The sequence below is a fragment of the Mesocricetus auratus genome, unplaced genomic scaffold, assembly GCF_017639785.1.
Source record: "Mesocricetus auratus isolate SY011 unplaced genomic scaffold, BCM_Maur_2.0 Super-Scaffold_100006, whole genome shotgun sequence".
Taxonomy (NCBI): Eukaryota; Metazoa; Chordata; class Mammalia; order Rodentia; family Cricetidae; genus Mesocricetus; species Mesocricetus auratus.
The window spans coordinates 53,091,761-53,110,965 of NW_024429190.1; positions in this window are offsets into that span (position 1 = coordinate 53,091,761).

Here is a 19,205-nt window from a genome sequence, read left to right on the forward strand (position 1 = left end):
GAAAGGCAGGAAGAAGGAAGGGAAAGAAGACAGGAGGGGAGGGAGGGAGGGAGGGAGGGAGGGAAGATTGATTTTATGGTTTCTCTCCCAACCCACCCTCCTGGCTCTTTCTGCAAGCCAGTAGCATCCTTAGAGCATTTGCACACCTTTCCAGCAGGCTGGCAGGGAGGCATATGAATGAGGCAAGAGCTTGAACTTCCTCCTGGAACCATGGAAAAGAGGCTGCACTTTGCGGACGAAGAGGTAAAATGACAGCGTTCTGCTTAAGCCACAGTCAAGGTCCTAGATGGCCTCAAAGATGTCTCCACAGCAGAGAAATGTCCACTGTGTTTAAGCAGTTGTATCTGGAGATCTATGAAATAGCATCTTGACTTTTGACTCGTTCCAGCTGACCCAACATGTTCTAATAGAAGCCATAGGTACCAGGATGCCAGCCATGGCCATTTCTGTTGCGTACTCTTTACTATTTTAAAGTGGTCTATTTCTGAAAGTTTGACTGGTTTAATGGGGCTTGGTGGGGCTTGGTGGGGCTTGGTGGGGCTTGGTGGGGCTATTGGGTTGAATGGCTATCAGTTCCAAGGCAGCTTTGGGTTCCAGGTATACTTAAGGATTAGTGCTGTGACATTTTTGTATACTGTGTGAAGATACATTGCTATGATATGTTTAATAAAGAGCAGAACAGTCAATAGCTAGTCAGGAGATATAGGCAGGACTTCTAGGGAGAGAGAGGAAGTAGGAGAAGATAATCGAGGCACAAAGGAGAGGTCAACAAGACATGGAGGGAGTCAGACATACAGAATGAATAAAGATAAGAAGCACATAGTAAAACATAGATTAGTAAAAGCAGGTTAACTTAAGTTATAAGACCTAGTGGGACAAGCTTAGGTGAAGGTAAAACTTTTAAAATAAGGAAAATCCAAATTCATATTAAAGAAAGAAAGAAAAATTTGACTATATATCATGTCCTATGTGGGACACCATATGTAACAAGTTATTTTTTCTGTCCTGCCAGCTAGCTCCAAAATAACAACATGGAGACTTATTATTAAAAATGGAAACTCAGCCTTAGCTTAGGCTTGTTCCTAACTGGCTCTTATAACTTAAAACAACCCATTTATATCAATCTATGTTCTATCACATGGTGTTACCTCTCTTCCATCTTGTACCTCCTGTTCCTCTTTGTCTCCTGGTGTCTCCTGTGGGCCTAGATTCCTCCTCCTCTTCCTTTCTCTCTGCCCAGAAATCCCACCTGTAACTTTTGCCTAGCTATTGGCCATTCAGCTTTTTACCCAACAATCACAACAGTACATTTTCACATAGTACACAAATATCCCACAACATGTTAGGGCATGGGGCTCTGGTCCCTTCTCCCATCTCTTGGCTCTACTTTCTTTGTTTTGAGTTGACTCTTAGGCAGGCCCTTTCTATGAATGGAACTCTGAAAGTTTCTGGCTCCCCCAAACCCTCAGAGATAGCTGTACCCATGGAGAGTGGGGTGGGTGACTCCTTGTTTCCAGGGCTCTTATAAGAGCCTCAGGACTGATGCCTATTGAATTATCTTCCCATCTTGGAGTCAACCAGCTTCATGGGGTAGAGTATGCTCTGAAGTAGAAAGAAGTTCCCCAAAGAAAGTTCTAGAAGCTTTGCTTTTGTTTTGTCTTTGAGACAGAGTCCCATTCATCACCCAAACTGGCCTGGAACTCACAATGCAACTGGCCTCAAACTTGCAGTAGTTTTTTTTTTTTTTGTCTCAGCCTCTGGAGATGGCAGGTGTAAAGCATCCTTCTGGCCTCTAGATACCCTTGCTTTAGAAAGAAAATAATGCATGCAACAGGTACCATCTAGAGGTCTGCCATTGTTCATTAAAAAAGAAAATGTGATTCAACAATATTCACTGAGCATAGAGATGTGTCTGGCTTGTCTTAGGTGATGGGGCTTCACAATAAGGCAAAAGATGAAATCCGCTGTCCTCTGTCCTTACCATCCAGGCTGTGATACAGAAACACCACAGATAGGGGAGGTGCCGGGGGGACTCATAGACAGCAGAGATTTCCTCCTCGTTGATGGAGGCCTCAGAGTTTAAGATCAAAGTGCTGGCAATTTGTATCCGGTGAAGGTGAGAGCTTGCTTCCTTGTTTAAAGACAGGATCTTAGCTCTGTTTCAAACAGTGAAAAGGGCAAGTTAGCTCTCTCTGACCATTTTGATTTCAGGTTTGTTTGCTTCTTTGTTTTTACTTGTTTGGGTTTTTTGTTGTTTATTTTTTGAGGCAAGGTCTCTCACTATGTAGTCTAGGCTAGCCTCCAACTCATAATCTTCCTGCCTTAATTTCCCAAACCCTGAAATTTACAGCTACAAGCCATTATGCTTAGCGGGAGACCCTTTGGGTGTGTACTGTTGTCCCCACCAGCCAGCCATCTTGCTTTGGGGGTCTTTCACTGGCCTGGAGCTGGCTGAGTGAGCTAGGCTGGCTCAGAACCCGCTGAATAGGCTGGCTGGCTGGTGAGCTTCGGGGATCTACGTGTTGTCACCCCCCCATCCCAATACACACACACACCCCTGTGATGGGATTATGAGCATATGACATCAAACTCAACATTTACATTGGTTCCAGTGGTCAAACTCAGGTCCTCCTGCTTGCAGGGCAAGGACTTTACTAAGCTCCAGCTCCCAGGGGAACCTTACTGAGGACACTACTGACCCCATTGATGAGTGCCCCAGTTCATGACTTAATCAGTTTCCAATGGCTCCCACCTCTTCATCCCATCACCCGGAGGAAAGGAATTCAATGTATGAGTCTGAAGAAGAAACATACATTCAGGTCACTTCTCCCTTCTAAAACCAAATCTTTACCAAACATTACCTTTATTTTTCTTAACTGTTGAAGCTGTTTCTCATGTCTGCTTAAGAAACACATGTGTACTAGGCTGGGTGGTGATGGTGCATGCCTTTAATCCCAGCACCTGAAAGACAGAGGCAGGTGAGTCTCTATGAGTTCGAGGCCAGCCTGGTCTACAGGGTGAGTTCCAGGATAGGCTTCCAAGCTATACAGAAACTCTATCTGGAAAAAAGAAAGAAAGAAAGAAAGAAAGAAAGAAAGAAAGAAAGAAAGAAAGAAAGAAAGAAAGAGAAAAAAGGGAGAGATAGGGAGGGAGGAAGGGAGGGAGGGAAGAAGGAAAGGAAGGAAGGAAGGAAGGAAGGACAGGAAGGAAGAAAAGAAGGATTAAGAAAGAAAGCTGTGTGCCATCTGGGTTATTATAAAGTTATTGTGAGGCTCTAGAACAATCTTGAGGCTCACAGGAAGTGATCTTCACTCATACATCGAGAGAGAGCATGCAAAGGCTGGGTGTGGTTTGGTTGTGCCACCGAGAGGCACTCACGGAGACACGAGGAGAAGCAGAGGCACCCTCCTGACAGTTTCCACATGCTGCCGTTGCGATCGGTCGAGAGAACTCAGTAATTGACTAGCTGTTCATCGGGGTGTGCCGCAGGCTTTAAAGCCTGGCAGGACTTCTGCAGTCTGACATATGGGCACCAACTACGTTTTTATAGGTCTAAGACATAAACTACTCACTGTTAGAGTTGGTTCCAAGTTGCGGGGGGGGAGCAGTGCAATTTGTCTCTGAAGAAATGTGGGAGTATTCGCCACCACATCCTGTTTTGCACACAGCCCTGTGCCATGCCAGCTTGTTGTCTGGATGAATTTATTCTCAACAGTGGTCAGACATATGCTTGTAATTTTCCAGAGGGACGTGCTGGAGATAAGGTAGAAATTGTCACTGAAAATGAACCTCAGTGAAGTTGTTTTCCAGCCCTATGTTCCAAGACCCATCGTACACCACCCCGCCCCACCCCAAAAGCTGTCTGCATCAACTAAACTGATCAGAAGTCCGCAAACTTCTGCCACAGGCTCCCATCATATTTCAAGCGACACATCAATATTAGCTTTGTGCCTGTCCCTCAGCTGCCCTGACTTGGCCAATGCTGGCCATCAGCAGGTTCTTAGTTACTTGACCAAACCAATAGCTGGAGAAGAAAGGACAGAGCTGATCTCGTGGTGGCGGAGGTCGGAGAGTAATGTGAACTGAAAGATTGGAATGGCTTTGTTCCCCTCCTGGTATCCACCTGTGTTGTGGGCTAACCTGCTTGGACCTTGCCAAGAAAAGGACTAGCTTGCTCGAGGCAAAGAAAAGTTTTATAAAGATCCCATGACTCAACTCAGTGCCTGACCTCACCCACACCCAACTCGGGATTGAATCCAGGCCTCAGACATGGTAGGCAAGTATTCTACAGTACACCCCTGGACTAAACGTACACCCCCAAATCCATTGATTCAACTCATTAAACTAGTGGTTCTCAACCTTCCTAATGAGACCCTTTAATAATACAGTCCCTCATGTTGTCATGACCCTCAACCAAAAAATTACTTTCATTGTTACTTCATAACTAATTTTGCTACTGTTATGAATCATAATGTAAATATCTGATATGTAGGATATCTGATATTCAACCCAGAGAAAAAAAGGGTCATTAGACCTCCAAAGGGGTCGTGACCTCCAGGTTGAGAATCACTTCTTTCAATTCTTATTCAAATTCTTCAAACATGTGACTGTGGCTTCGGGTGGCTCTCTCTGAGCCTCAGTCTCCCCATCTGTGAAAGGAGATTAGTAACACATAGCTTTGGGGCTGAGAGAGGATAAACAAGAATGTAACCCATGCAGCACCCTGGCAGGTGAAGAGAGTACTGGTGAAACATAAGTGTTCACACAACACAGTGTCATGCGTGTAGAACTCCACTTCGTGCACTTCCGTGGCTGTGGCCCTTCCAGAGACAGATGTCCATGCCTGTAGGACACTACTCAACTCAGGAGTCACCCAGGTGTCTGGTGACAAGATTGTTTGGAGCCACTTTAAATCCAAACATAGACAGGCTCTCCTTGATGGCCAATCTGTCCCCAGCCACAGAGAGGCCATTTAGATAACAAAGGCAAGTCCGAGATGCAGAATGGCTGATAGTGGCCCAAATGAGGCAGATTGGGGTGAAATAAAAGCCCTATGCTGCCCATCAGTGTCAGGGACACCTTCATTTGAGATGTGGGCCTTGCATGTGCTTTCCATATAAGGTATTGGCTGGTCCCTGAGGATGGGTGGGGGTGAGGATGGGGGTGGGAGCTGAGCCGGGAGGGGGAGGGGAGACCTTCCTTGGATCTGCAGCCTCAATTTGCAGATGAGCTCTGGTTGAAAGAGGTTGCCTTTCCCATGATTCCTCTGTGAGATGGAGGTTGAATTCGGGATAGAAACACAGGTTTTCTATCTGGAAGCCCCACAGGCTTCCCCCTAGTGTTTCTTGGGGTCAAGTGAGCGTGGCTGAAACCTGAGATCAGTAATTTCATACAAGTCCCCAAGCAAAGAAGTTTCTAGAAGTAGGGATTTCTCAAGGAAGAAAGAAAAAGGATGCTTCTGGTTTTTGTTTTGCTTTAAGTGAAAGGGGATTGATTCTTAAATACAATTTTTATGCATGCTCATTAAAAAGCAAGTTAGGAAATTATGAGCTAAATGAAATAAAGATTAAGAAGCCGTGACCTCTCAGCAAATGCAGCCTTCTCCCATTCCCTAGAGGTAAGCCTGTTAACAATGCCTAGGGCACCCTCCAGCCTGCCTGTGAACCAACAGTATGTGCTTTTGTTCCTCACAAGTGAAGTTTGTGCCCACATACTCCTTAGTGATATGTTTCTTTGTTTTACTTAGAGACACACTATGCACATCTTCTGGCTGCCATTGTTTTCAGTGGCTCTGCCAGCTGAGCATAATGGCTCATGCTGCAATTCCATCACCGAAGAGGCTGAGGCAGAAAGATCTTGTTCAAAACAAGCCCAAGCTGCATAGTGGCTTCCAGGCCAGTGTATGTGTGCTACATAGAAAACCTTGCTTGTTTAAAACAACAACAAAAACTTTCATTAAATTAAGTGGCTCTGCAGTGTTTGACTAGATCAGAAGTTCCCAACCTGCAGGTTGAGACCCCTTTGCTGGTTGAATGACCCTGAAAAGACAGATATTTACATTATGATTCATAACGGTGGCAAAATTACCATTATGAAGTAGCAACAAAGATAATTTTATGGCTGGGGTCATCACATGAGGAACTGTATTAAAGGGCTGCAGCTAGGGGAAGGCTGAGAACCACTGGACTAGATAACACAGCCTTTTAACCAGCTCAGCAAAAGGGACACACATGGCTTCCCGCATCTCCCCATGTAAACAAATGCCAGCAATAAGCATCGTAATCAAATCCTTTGTGCACCTGTGTCACCTCCCATGGACATTCTAGCATTGGGTCAAAGGACAGGTACACTTCAAATTTTGATGTTTAATTAATGCCACTGTCAAAGACTGAGTGGTCCCCCACGCCCTGCCCGCCACGCTCCCTCCCCTCACGCTCCCCAGCACTGAGTGTCTTCGCCATTTTCTGTGACGGTTTCACGTACGCTCTTGAATTCAGTAGAGTTGAGCATCCATCTGTTTGGTGAACAGCCAGTCAGACTTTTCTTACTGGAAACCAGTTGCTTTCATCCTGTGTTTCCTTTTCTGCCCCATTTTTCACCTCTTTTCTTCATGGCTTATGGCAGTTTTTTCATATGTAAAATAAATTAGTTTTTGCCTATAGTGTAAGCAGCAGTGTGGTGATATTTTATTTATGATCTAATAAAGTTTGCCTGAAGATCAGAATTCAAAGCTAGCCTCAGCCATAGAGACCAGGCAGTGGTGGTACACACCTTTAATCCCAGCAGCCACACTAGTTAGTCATAGAAACTGGCCAGCGGTGGGGTACACGTTTTATCCCAGCACTAGAGAGGAATATAAGACAGGAGCTCAGAGTCTCAGTCCATATTCAGTCTGCAGTCACACTGAGGACAGGGTCACCCAGCCTTGGTAGAGCTAAGAACTCTCTAGTGGCTGGCTGCTTTGCTTTTCTGATCTTCAGCTTGAACCCAGAATCTGTCTCTGGATTTTTGTTATTTGTGCTACATAGCAGCTACTTACTTGCTATAACCACTTACTTATTCCCATAAAACAATCCCTGCTCATATTCAGTTTTTAGGACCCTATCTTGTTCCATTGACCCTTGTATTCAGTCATGCACTAGCATATTTCTTTTTTTGTTTTATTTTGTTTTTTGTTTTTTTTTTTAGCTTAACAAGTCGGTGAGTTTATTTTCCTAATTTGCTTCCCATTGCTTGATAAACACCATAACCAAAAGGAGCTTGGTGAGGAAAGGGTTTATTTCATCCTATACTTTGTAGTCCATCTTGGAGAGAAGCCAGGCCAGGAAGACAGAGCAGGAACCTGGAGGCAGGGACTGCAGCAGAGGCCGTAGAGGAGCACCGCTTACTGCTTCCCTCCTCATGGTTGACTCAGCCTGCCTTTTTTTAAATTTAAGTTAGAAACAATCTTGTTTCACAGATCAATCCCAGCTTGCTCTCCCGCCCCTCCTCCCCCACCCTCCCCACCAGGTCCCCCAGTCCCCCACCCAATCTCCACTCCAATCCCCAGGAAGGGTGAGGCCCTCCATAGTGCATCTCCAGTGACTGTCATTTCATCCAGGGCAGGGCCTAGGCCCTCCCACAAGAGTCCTGGCTGAGAGAGCATCCCTCATTGTGGCATGGGCACTCAAAGTCTATTTGTACACCAGGGATAAATACTACCCAAGGCCCCATAGATTACCTAGGCCTCCTCACTGACAGTCCCATGCTTTCCACACAGCATCAATCTGGGGTCCAAGAGCTCCCCCCTTGTTCAGGTCAACGGTTTCTGTGGGTTAAACCAGCCCAGTCTTAACTCCTTTGCCCATTGGTTCTCTCTTTCTGACACTGGATTCCAGGAGTTCAGTTCAGTGTTTGTCTGTGGGTATCTGCCTCTGCTTTCATCAGTCACTGGATTAAGGTTCTATTTCCCAGACCCTCTGGCACTAGGATTGTATGCTGGCACTCCCCTGATTCATGTCTAAAATCCATAAATAAGTGAATACATACCATGTTTCTATTTTTGTGACTGGGTTACCTCACTCAGGATGGTTTCTTCTAGTGCCATCGATTTGCCTGAAAATTTCATGATTCCATTATTTTTTCCCCTCTGAATAGTACTCCATTGTGTAAATGTACCACATTTTCTCTATCCACTCTTTGGGTGAGGGACATCTAGGTTGCTTCCAAGTTCTGGCTATTACAAATAATGCTGCTATGAACATAGTTGTATGAATGTGCATCTTTTGAGTATATGCCTAAGAGTGGAATTGCTGGGTCTTGAGGTAGACTGATTCCCATTTTCCTGAGGAATCTCCATACTGATTTCCAAAGTGACTGTAAAGAATTTTCACTTCCACCAGCAGTGTAGGAGTGTTCCTCTTTCTCCACATCCTCTCCAGCATAAACTGTCATTGGAGTTGTAGATTTTAGCCATTCTGACAGGAGTAAGATGGTATCTCAGAGTTGTTTTGATTTGCAATTCCCTGATGGCTGAGGATGTTGAGCACTTTCTTAAGTGTCTATCAGCCATCTTAGATTCTTCTATTGAGAATTCTGTATTTAGTTGTGTACCCCACTTTTTAATTGGGTTATTTGGTGTTTTGGTGAGTTCTTTGTATATTTTGGAGATCAGCCCTCTGTCAGATGTGGGGTTAGTGAATATCTTTTCCCATTCTGTGGGCTGCCATTTTGTCTTGTTGATGGTGTCCTTTGCCTTACAGAAGCATCTCAGTTTCAGGAGGTCCCATTTATCAATTGTGCATCTCAGTGTCTGTGCTACTGGTGTTATGTTCAGGAAGCTGTCTCCTGTACCAATTTGTTCAAGGGTACCGTACCACCCGCTTTCTCTTCTAAGAAGTTCAGTGTGACTGGATTTATGTTGAGGTCTTTGATTCATTTAGACTTAAGTTTTGTGCATGGCGGTAGACATGGATCTATCTGCAGTCTTCTACAGCCATCATCCAGTTATGCCAGCACCATTTGTTGAAAATGGTTTCTTTTTTCCATTTCTTAGCTTCTTTGTCAAAAATCAGGTGTTTGTACGTGCGTGGGCTAATATCAGGGTTTTCAATTGGATTCCATCGATCTGCCTGTCTATTTTTGTACCAATACTAAACTATTGTCAGGACTATAGCTGTATCATAGAGCTTGATGTCAGGGATGGTGATGATGCCTCTGGACATCCTGGGACTTTTGTTTTTCCATATAAAGTTGAGAATTGTTCTTTCAAGGTCTGTAAAGAATTGTGCTGGGATTTTAATGGGGATTGCATTGAATCTGTAGATTGCTTTTGGCAGGATTGCCATTTTTACTACGTTGATCCTACCTATCCAAGAGCATGGGAGATTTTTCCATTTTCTGGTATCTAATTTCTTTCTTTAAGGACTCCAAGTTCTTGTTATATAGGTCTTTCATTTGTTTGGTTAGCATTACCCCAAGATATTTTATGTTGTTTGTGGCAATTGTAAGGGATGATGCTTCTTTGATTTCTTTCTCAGCCCATTTATCTTCTGTGTATAGTAGGGTTACTGATATTTTAGTTAATCTTGTATCCTGTCACCTTGTTGAAGGAGTTCCCTGGCAGAGTGTTTCAGGTCACTTATGTAAACTCTCATATCATCTGCAAATAGTGAAAGTTTTACCTCTACCTCTTCCTTTCCAATCTGTATCCCCTTGATCTTCTTTTGTTGTCTTATTGCTCTAGCTAGAACTTCAAGTACAATATTGAAGAGGTATGGAGAGACTGGACAGCCTTGTCTTGTTCCTGATTTTAGAGGAATCACGTTGAGTTTCTCTCCATTTAGTTTGATGTTGACTGTTTGTTTGCTTTATATTGCTTTTATTATGTTCAGGTATGTTCCTGTTATCCCTGATCTCTTCAAGACCTTTATCATGAAGTGGTGTTGGATTTTGTCAAAGGCTTTTTCAGCATCTAGTGAGATGACCATGTGATTTTTGTTTCTCAGCTTGTTTATATGGTGGATTACATTGATAGATTTTCGTATGTTCATCCCTGGAATGAAGCCTACTTGATCATGGTGGATGATTTTTCTGATGTATTCTTGGAAGCAATTTGCCAGTATTTTATTGAGTATTTTTGCATCAATGTTCATGAGGGATATTTGTCTGAAGTTTTCTTTCTTAGTTGTGTCTTTGTGGGGCTTTGGTATCAAGGTTATTGAAGCCTCGTAAAAAGAGTTTGGCAATGACCCTTCTGCTTCTATTGTGTGGAATACTTTGAGGAGAATTGGTATTAGCTGTTCTTTGAATTTCTGGTAGAATCTTCACTGAAGCCATCTGGACCTGGGCTTTTTTTTTTTGGTTGGGAGGCTTTTGATGACTGCTTCTATTTCATTAGGGGTTATAGGTCTATTTAAATTGCTTATCTGTTATTGGTTTAATTTTGGCAAGTGATATCTATCCAGAAAATTGTCTATTTCCTTTAGATTTTTGACCTGATGATTCTCTGAATTTCCTCAGTGTCAGTGGCTATGTCCCCCTTTTCATTTCTGATTTTGTTAATTTCCATATTTACTCTCTGACGTTTGGTAAGTTTGGATGAAGGTTTGTCTATCTTGTTGATTTTCTTGAAGAACCAACTCTTTGTTACATTGATTCTTTGTATTGCTTTCTAGTTTCTGCTTTATTGATTTCAGCCCTCAATTTGATTATTTCCTGGTGTCTACTCATCTACTCCTCCGGGGTGAGTTTGCTTCTTTTTGTTCTAGAACTTTCAGTTGTGCTGTTAATTCTCTAGTGTGACTATTCTCCAGTTGCTTCATGTGGGCACTTAGTGCTATGAAATTTCCTCAGAGCACTGCTTTCAAAGTGTCCCATAAGTTTGGGTATGTTGTGTCTTCATTCTCATTAAATTCTAGGAAGTCTTTAATTTATTTTTTATTTCTTCCTTGACCCAGGAATGGTGCAATTGTGCATTATTCAATTTCCATGAGATTTCTGCAATTTGTGTTGTTGTTGAATTCTAACTTTAAAGCATGGTGGTCTGATAAGAAAAAGGGGTTATTCCAATTTTTTTACCTGTTGAGGTTTGCTATGTTGCCAAGAATATGGTCAATTTTAGAGAATGTTCTATGTGGTGCTGAGAAGAAGGTATATTCTTTTGTGCTTGGATGTAATGTTCTATAGATGTCTGTTAAACCCAATTGGGTCATAACTTCTATTAGTTCCTTTGTTTCTTTGTTAAGTTTCTGTCTGGTGATCCTGTCTAGTGGTGACAGTAGGATGTTGAAGTCTCCCACTGTAAGAGTGTGAGGTTTTATGTGTCGTTTGAGTTTTAGCAATGTTTCTTTTACAAATCTAGATGCCTTTGTATTTGGGGCATAGATGTTCACAACTGAGACTTCATCTTGATGGATTTCTCTTGTGATGAGTCTGAAATAACCTCTTTCATTTCTTTTGATTGATTTTAGTTTAAAGTCTAATTTGCTAGAAATTAGGATTGCTACCCCACTTGTGTCTGGGTCTGTTTGATTGGAAAATCTTTTTCTCAACCCTTCACTCTGAGGTACTATCTGTCTTTGAACTTGAGGTGTGCTTCTTGTATGCAGCAGAAGGATGGATTCTGTCTTTGTATCCATTCTGTTAGCCTGTGTCTTTTTATAGGTGAATTAAAGCCATTAATATTGAACGAAATTAATGAGCCTTGATTTTTCTTTTTTTTTTTTTGGATATGTTGGTGGTAGTAGAATTGTATGTGGATTTCCACCCCTCCTTTTTTGGCTGTTGTTAAAGTGGGATTATCTATTGCCTAAGAGTTTCTGGTTGTAGTTAACTTCCTTAAGTTGAAGTTTTCCTTCCAGAACTTTCTGTAGGACTATATTAGTAGATATGTATTGTTTAAATCTGGTTTTGTCACGAAATATCGTGTTTTCTCCATCTATAGTCATTGAAAGCTTTGCTGGTTATAGTAATCTGGGCTGGCATCCGTGGTATCTTAGTATTGGTACAATATCTATCCAGGACATTCTGGCTTTCAGAGCTTCCATGGAGAAGTCAGGTGTAATTCTGATAGGTTTGCCTTTATATGTCACTTGACCTTTTTCCTTAGCAGCTCTTAATAGTCTTTCTTTATTCTGTATGCTTGGGGTTTTGATTATTATGTGGCAAGGGGACTTTTTTGTGGTCCACTGTGTTTGGCACTTTCATTGGCATGTCTTTCTTTAGGTTGGCAATGTTTTCTTCTACTATTTTGTTGAATACGTTTTCTGCGCCTTTGAGGTGGGTTTCTTCACCTTCTTCTATTTCTATTATTCGTTTGGTCTTTTCACGGTGTCCCATATTTCCTGGATATTTGGTGTTAGGGATTTGTTGGACTTAACATTTTCTTTGGTTGATGAATCTATTTCTCCTAGTGTATCTTAGAATCATTGCCTAAGATTCTCTCTTCCATCTCTTGTATTCTATTGGTTATGCTTGCATCTGTAGTTCCTCTTCATTTACCCAGCTTTTCTATTTCCAGAATTCCCTCAGTTTGTGTTTTCTTTATTGTCTCTATTTCAGTTTTCATGTCTTTAACTGTTTGAATTGTTTCCTTCATCTGTTTGGTTGTTTTTTTTTTTGTGGCTTTCCTTAAGAGATTCATTGGTTGATTTCTTGTATTTTTTGTTTTTTTTCTTCCATTTCTTTAAGGGATTTTCTCATATCCTCTTTGAGGGCCTCTACCATTGTCATGAAGTTGTTTTTAAGATTATTCTCTTTTTTTCTTCTATTTCTTTAAGGGATTTTCTCATATCCTCTTTGAGGGCCTCTACCATTGTCATGAAGTTGTTTTTAAGGTCATTCTCTTCTGCTTCATCTACGTTGGGATGTTCAGGTCTTGCTGGTGTAGAGTCCCTAGACTCCGGTGGTGTCATATTGGTTTTTTTGGTTATTGAACACGTTTTTATATTATCATCCTCCCATTCCTTCTTCCAGTGGGTGCAGGAGGAGTCTCTCTCTCTCTCTTCTGGTGGGTAAGGGACCAAGGTTCCCTTCTGGTGAGTGCAAGCCAGTCCAATACTCTGATGGCTCTCCTCTTCCAGTGGATGGAGTCAAGACTAGTATGAGGGCCTTGGCAATCTTTGGTTGGTCTGGACTTCCGGTATGGATTCCTCATTGTGCAGTCCCCAGGCCTCAGGTGGCTCTGAGCAGGGCACCAGAAGGCAGGCCAGAAAGAGGCCCATGCCTACCTTGTCCTGTGGATGGAGAAAAGGGCTAGAATGCTGGCAGTCTCTGGGTAGACTGGACCCCACAGGGATGGGATCACAGTGCACAGTCACCTTCTGTATTAAGTGCAGTGGCAAACTCTTTGCCCACGGGAAGTGGACACTGAGCATCCAGGCCGTGCAGTAGATTTGCAATTAATCACAGTCTGGGAACTGGGTGGAATTTGAGCAGAGGCACGTGTCCTCCTGCAGTGCCCTGTGGTGCTGGGTGCTCCAAAGTATACTGGGGCATGTTTAGGAAGAAAACAACAATCCTTAATTCTCCAGTCAAGGTGATCTGAGAATCAGAAATTTACATGGCTGTCCTAAAAGAATTCTTATTATGACCAAAGGCTGATATAATTAAAACTCAAGTATTAAATTTAATTGGGACTGTTGCAACACTGCAGTGTCAGTTGAGTTCACAGTCTTACTGAGTTTCTCATGCAAAAGTTAGGAACCTCAAGCAAAATATGAGACACAGGCACCCACAGAGGGGTCGTGGCAGATTTGACTGCTTAATATTCTTACCAGTCTGAGCCTCTCACTCTTGTCTTTCATGTTAGACGAGGCCAGCTTTCCCTTTATTTAAAAAAAAGCAGAAGTTTTCAAAGAGCTTAAAGTAGCAAACATCAGGCACATAGGAAATAGTCACCAACAGTGTCACCGACAATCATAAAGGTGTTATTCCTCCCGTGCCCACCTTATGCCAGGCATGGACATGAGCCCTCTCTGCACCCCACACCTTTACGCTAAACACCCCTGCAGGAGGCGGGTGGAGTGTATGGATCCCTGTTGTGGAGACAGGAAACCAAGGCGCAGAGAAGTTAAGTGTCCTTGCCAGATTGGACAGCTATCAAGGTTTAGACAGAAGACGGGTTTAGAACCATGTTTTCAATTCCAAGGGTCTGAGTCTTACACAGCAACCTGGGAGGCTGTAGGGAGGTAGGGGATGGAATACAGTACCATGTGTCACAAATCTTAGAGAGAAGGTCTTTGTTCAGAAAGCAGGAACCCCCTTCTCGCACAATTTGCAACCAAAACACGATGAATCACACTGCCTCCAGCCTGAGGTTCAATTCCCAGAAAAGGAAACAAACATGCACCAGGGGCCAGTGACAGGCCACTGGCTGGTTTTCCATCTTTCTTGGGGGTAACAGCCTGGGAGGCAAGCTACCTGCCAGTGTCACTGGACCTGCTACTCTTGGGAGTTACCCAAACCATGCAATTGAGTCAAATACAGGAGACCTGAGCCAAGATATCCATAGAAATAACCCAAACAGCCTCGAAGCAAGGGCAAGAAGAGGCCAGTGACAAACAAGTCCTCTATGCCTGCTGCCATGGAAGGGACAGCGACAGTGTGATCTCCTAGAGAGTCACAGATGAAACACGAGCAGCTGTCTGAGGGTGGAGCAAGAGGCATGGCTTCCTCTCCTCTCAGCCAGGCAAGACAGCCAAGAGTGTGGCCTTTGGAGATACAAGGGGACTCCAAAGGTAACATATAGCTATATATAGGTGAGATGGAAATATGAGTATATCTTAACTCAACGATCTTGCGTGATAAACGGTTGTCTATTATCTCTCATAATCCAGAACCTAGAGTCCACTAGTTGACCAGCAGCTGGGCAAGGGTATCAAGACCGTGTTTCTTGCTCGATTTTATTTTGCCATCCTCCATGTGTCATCTGTGCTCCCAGAGTAGCATCCTTCACGGTAGCAAATGACTGCAGAAACCCCAGCCATTACATCTAGACACAACCATGTCAAAAGGAAGAGAAGGATGCCACTCATTCTGTTAGCTTTTCTCCAAATGGGCCTTTTCTCCCAGAAGCCTCCTCTCAGACTTGCTATCTTATTATTCAAAGTGGTTCTTAAGGCTCACATTTAACCCAGCTCTGGGGTAGGAGGCCAATAAAACCAACATAATTAATGTAAACCACCAGAACCCACCAGCCAGGAAAAAAAATCAGAAAGGGCCGGTTGTGAATATGCTACATAGGCTCTACTTAAAAGAGCTGGTGTGCACAACAACATTGCTTCTTTTTCCTTAGCACCCATTCTTTCCCTTCAACAGCTTTATTCGGATATCATCGACATGCTAAATTTTTTCACAGATCAAAAATGGGCGATTTAGTGAGTTTTGACGTATCTGTACTTCTGAAACCATCTTTAAATCACAATAATAAAAGTAACCATGATCCGAAAATCCCTGCCTCGTGTGACTGACTTCCCATCCCAACAGGTCAGCTTACGTCTCTTATGATTAGGTAAGTAAACAGGCAGGTGGGGGGTGTGTGCTCTTTCTGTCTCTTTGCTTCCACTCAGCAAAGTCAGCTTAATATTCACTTGGCATTTGGCGCACCGACTCTTGGTTGCTTTTACTGCTTAGCGGTGCACTGTTGTGTGGCTGTGCTCCAATTTGTTTATCCATTCGCCTGGACATTTGGCTTGATTCCAGTTTTGAGTTCTGCCAAATAAACAAACAAACTTGCATGAACATTCGAGCAGGACATGTATGAACATCAGCATGTCACGTGCAGATGCCTGTCATGCCCTTAGGAGGAATGTCTGGCTCACCGTGGGACCAGGTTTAGCTCTGTCAGAAACGGTTACCATTCTTTTCCAGCAGGTTGCTACATCATTTACCATTTGCACCAGGTGTGTTCCAGCTGTTCCGTGTCCCCACTACCCCTTGGCAGGACAGGTGCCTCAGTCCGTATCCTAATGGGTCAACAAACTCATCGATGACAAATGTCCTGTAACATTCATCCCCTCCAGTACCCTGAAACACAATTTATTATTGTTCTTCCCTGTAATGTGTCATGTTTGGAAGAGATAACCCAACATAATGAGTGCCTTAACCATGGAATGAAAGAGAGATAGAAAGAAGACCATTTTTAATGGTCTGTATCTTGGTGTGTGGGTAAGTAGACCTAAATAAAAGACCTCATAGGGTCACTGCTGACACTTGCAGTAGAATAGCTTTGAGGACTCTGTGACAGTGCAAACCAACACATATGCACTTGGCCACCAACGCCAGAGGCAGCATTCCCACGAGCAATGTGATTTTCCCAAATAGTCACAATTAGTACACAACCCCATACAAAACAAAATGTGGCACACTGCTCCTCGACTGGCCTGGTAATTGCACTTGAGTTATCCTTTATGTTTGTTAAAACTATGGGAAATTGGTTTGTATGTATTTTAAAAATAAAGGGACTCATCTCAGAAACAGATAGGTTTCTTTGTGTTTTACTCCATGAATGTCCACTGGGGTGTCAGGAAATAATGGGGGAAGAGTTTGATTGCATTTGATTGAACTGAAGAACTCTCCAAAGGCTAGAGGTGGCACAGTTTGGAAGGTTTCTGAATATGAACTATACATTTTTAATATAAAGTAGAGCTTTGTTCCTGTTAAATTCCTGCATGTTACTCCTGTGGTTGTGTAGCAGAATGTCCTCGGTACTAGGAAAGAGAAGTTGAAATAAGGAAGGGTAAATTGCTGTGGTGACTGTAATTACATCTCAAATGTCTCAGTCAGAGAAAGAGACAGACTGACTGACTGAAGAACAGACAGAGAAACTAGAGGAAGAGAATGATCTAACCCTTGGTAAGTCTTCATTATAGGAAACTATCCCAGACGAGGGACTTTGCACACTCACAGCTCCTTGCTAGGGGCCAGGAGGACTGACAGGCTTTCTGCGTCTTTGGCTTCCTCCTCCAGGCAGCTGCCGGGATCTCCAGCCTGCCTGCTTATGGTTTTGCTCTCCAACTAATGGAATGGTCATCCAGCTCTAAGTCAGTTTTTAAATTCTTTTATCAACGAAACCAATAACTCACAAACGGGAACTCCAACTCTCAGGTAGGAAAACCCACTCAGCCTCCAGTTCCCTTTTACCCAAGAAGACCTGAGAGATCCGCAAAACAGAGCCGCACACAGGTGGCTCTGCAGATGTCCTTGTGCAAGGTCTCGGCTTATTTTTCCTCAGCAACACAGTGCAGGCAGCCGTGGCTGCTGTCCCTAAGCCCCATGGCACACAACTGTCCCTCGGGTCATCAGTGCCCTGGCCAGGTGGGTGTGACCATGCTCTGGGACACATATTGTTGGAAAACACCTTTACCAGCACCTGAAGTATACTAAACTTTGTCCAAACATTACCCGGGTATAGAAAGCCCCAGAATCTGTAACGAGTAGACCAACCTGAGGTAAACTACAGCTGGAAGAAAGCCTCTCTTTACCATGCTGCAAGATGAAACTCTTTCTCTTCGGTACAAAAGCCAGGTACCCAGACTGAGGCTAAGAGTGACAGGCAGGTTCCCTCAGATCTCTTCTGGGCTGGGTTTTCTGATTGCAGCTAGGCTGCTAAGGGAGGCTGGGCAGTGAGGGGCAGCCTCCCAAGGGAGAAGACCAAGTTAGGCAGGAGTGGGTGGCCCCGGAAGGTAGCCCCTGTACACACAGCCTGGGGCCAGCTGCTGCATGAGGCTTGCAGAAGCCTATTAAATCAGTGGTTCTAAACCTGCTCACACTGCAACCTCTCAACACAGTTCCTCGTGTGGTGGCGACCCCTAGCCATAAAATTATGGATTCTACTTCGTAATTGTAAGTTTGCTGCTGCTGTGAATCACAATGTATATATTTTTCGGAGATAGAGTTGTGACCCACAGGTTGAGAACCAGTGTTCTAAGTCCTGTGCTCCTGGCCCTGGGGGATTGTGCATTTTCTCTCAGACCCATTGCCTATCAGGAACTAACCTGCTGAACCAACACTCTTCATGACAGACACTAATACAGCTGTTACCTTTCTCTTTTTTCCATTCCTTCCTTCCTCCTTCCCTCCCTCCCTGTTTTTCTTCTTTTAACGTATATTGGCGTCTGTGTATTGTGTGGGTCCGCACATGCAATGGCACGCATGGGGGTCAGAGGACAACTTGAGGGAGTCGGTTCTCTCTTCCCACTGTGTTGTTTCTGGGAATTCAACCCTTGGGCAGCAACTGCACTTATCCGTTGAGCCATCTGTCTGGCCCAGAATGGCTATTTTCATCACGCCTCTTTGCAAGAACAAATACTGAGAAGCTGACTCAGATCAACATCTGTGGGAACCCCACTTCACCATTTACCCCAACATTACCTCCCCATTCCTGCCCAAACTCTGTGCAGGACAAAATAACGTCTTTACTCTGACTTAAACTGGGGTTTACTATACAATCTGAGGTGGGCTTGTTAATTTTCTTACCGTGTAGAACACACGGGCTGTAATTGCCAGCGATTCCAAATTCTTTTACTGTCCCAGGGCTGCCTTAGACACTGCCGACAACAGCCTTTACAAGTGATCATTTACCTCCTAGACAAGCTGTCTTGACTAATTTATGATCTGAGACGTTATTAATTTATTGCTTAGCTTTGTGTAGTGACTTGTCTTAATAAGGCCAGCAATTAATCACAGTCCCTGCTCTGAGTCCTGATTTAACTCCCTTTTTATGGTTTTACACATATGCATGAATTTGAAACAATAGAACAACCTAAAAGAATATAGAAACCCCAAATTGGTCTTTTATATATTCAAAGAGGGCAGCAAACCCAGTTAAAAGGGAATCTTTTTATCTAATTGGAAATGGCTGTGGCTAAGTCGTTTGTTTGAATGCAGAGGGACAAGCTTGCAGCAAGTCCAATGGGAGGCAGGGAAGCCAAGCACCGAGACCAAGCAATGGGGCAGCTGATCCTGAAGTCAGTCCCAGCTGACAGAAAAACCCAAAGCAAACAAAGGCGCAAAAGTTAAAGAACAAAATGTCAACAAAGGCACAAAAGTTAAAAAGCAGAATGTCAACCGAATATTCCTTCCTTGTACATTTTCTGCTATGGTTTACAAAGCTGGAGGAAGGGAACCTTGGCAGGCCCACTCATATTTCAATCTTAAATGACTTTAAAAAACATTATACCATTTAAACCAGCTCTAGATCAATCATGAGCAATGTGAGATCATTA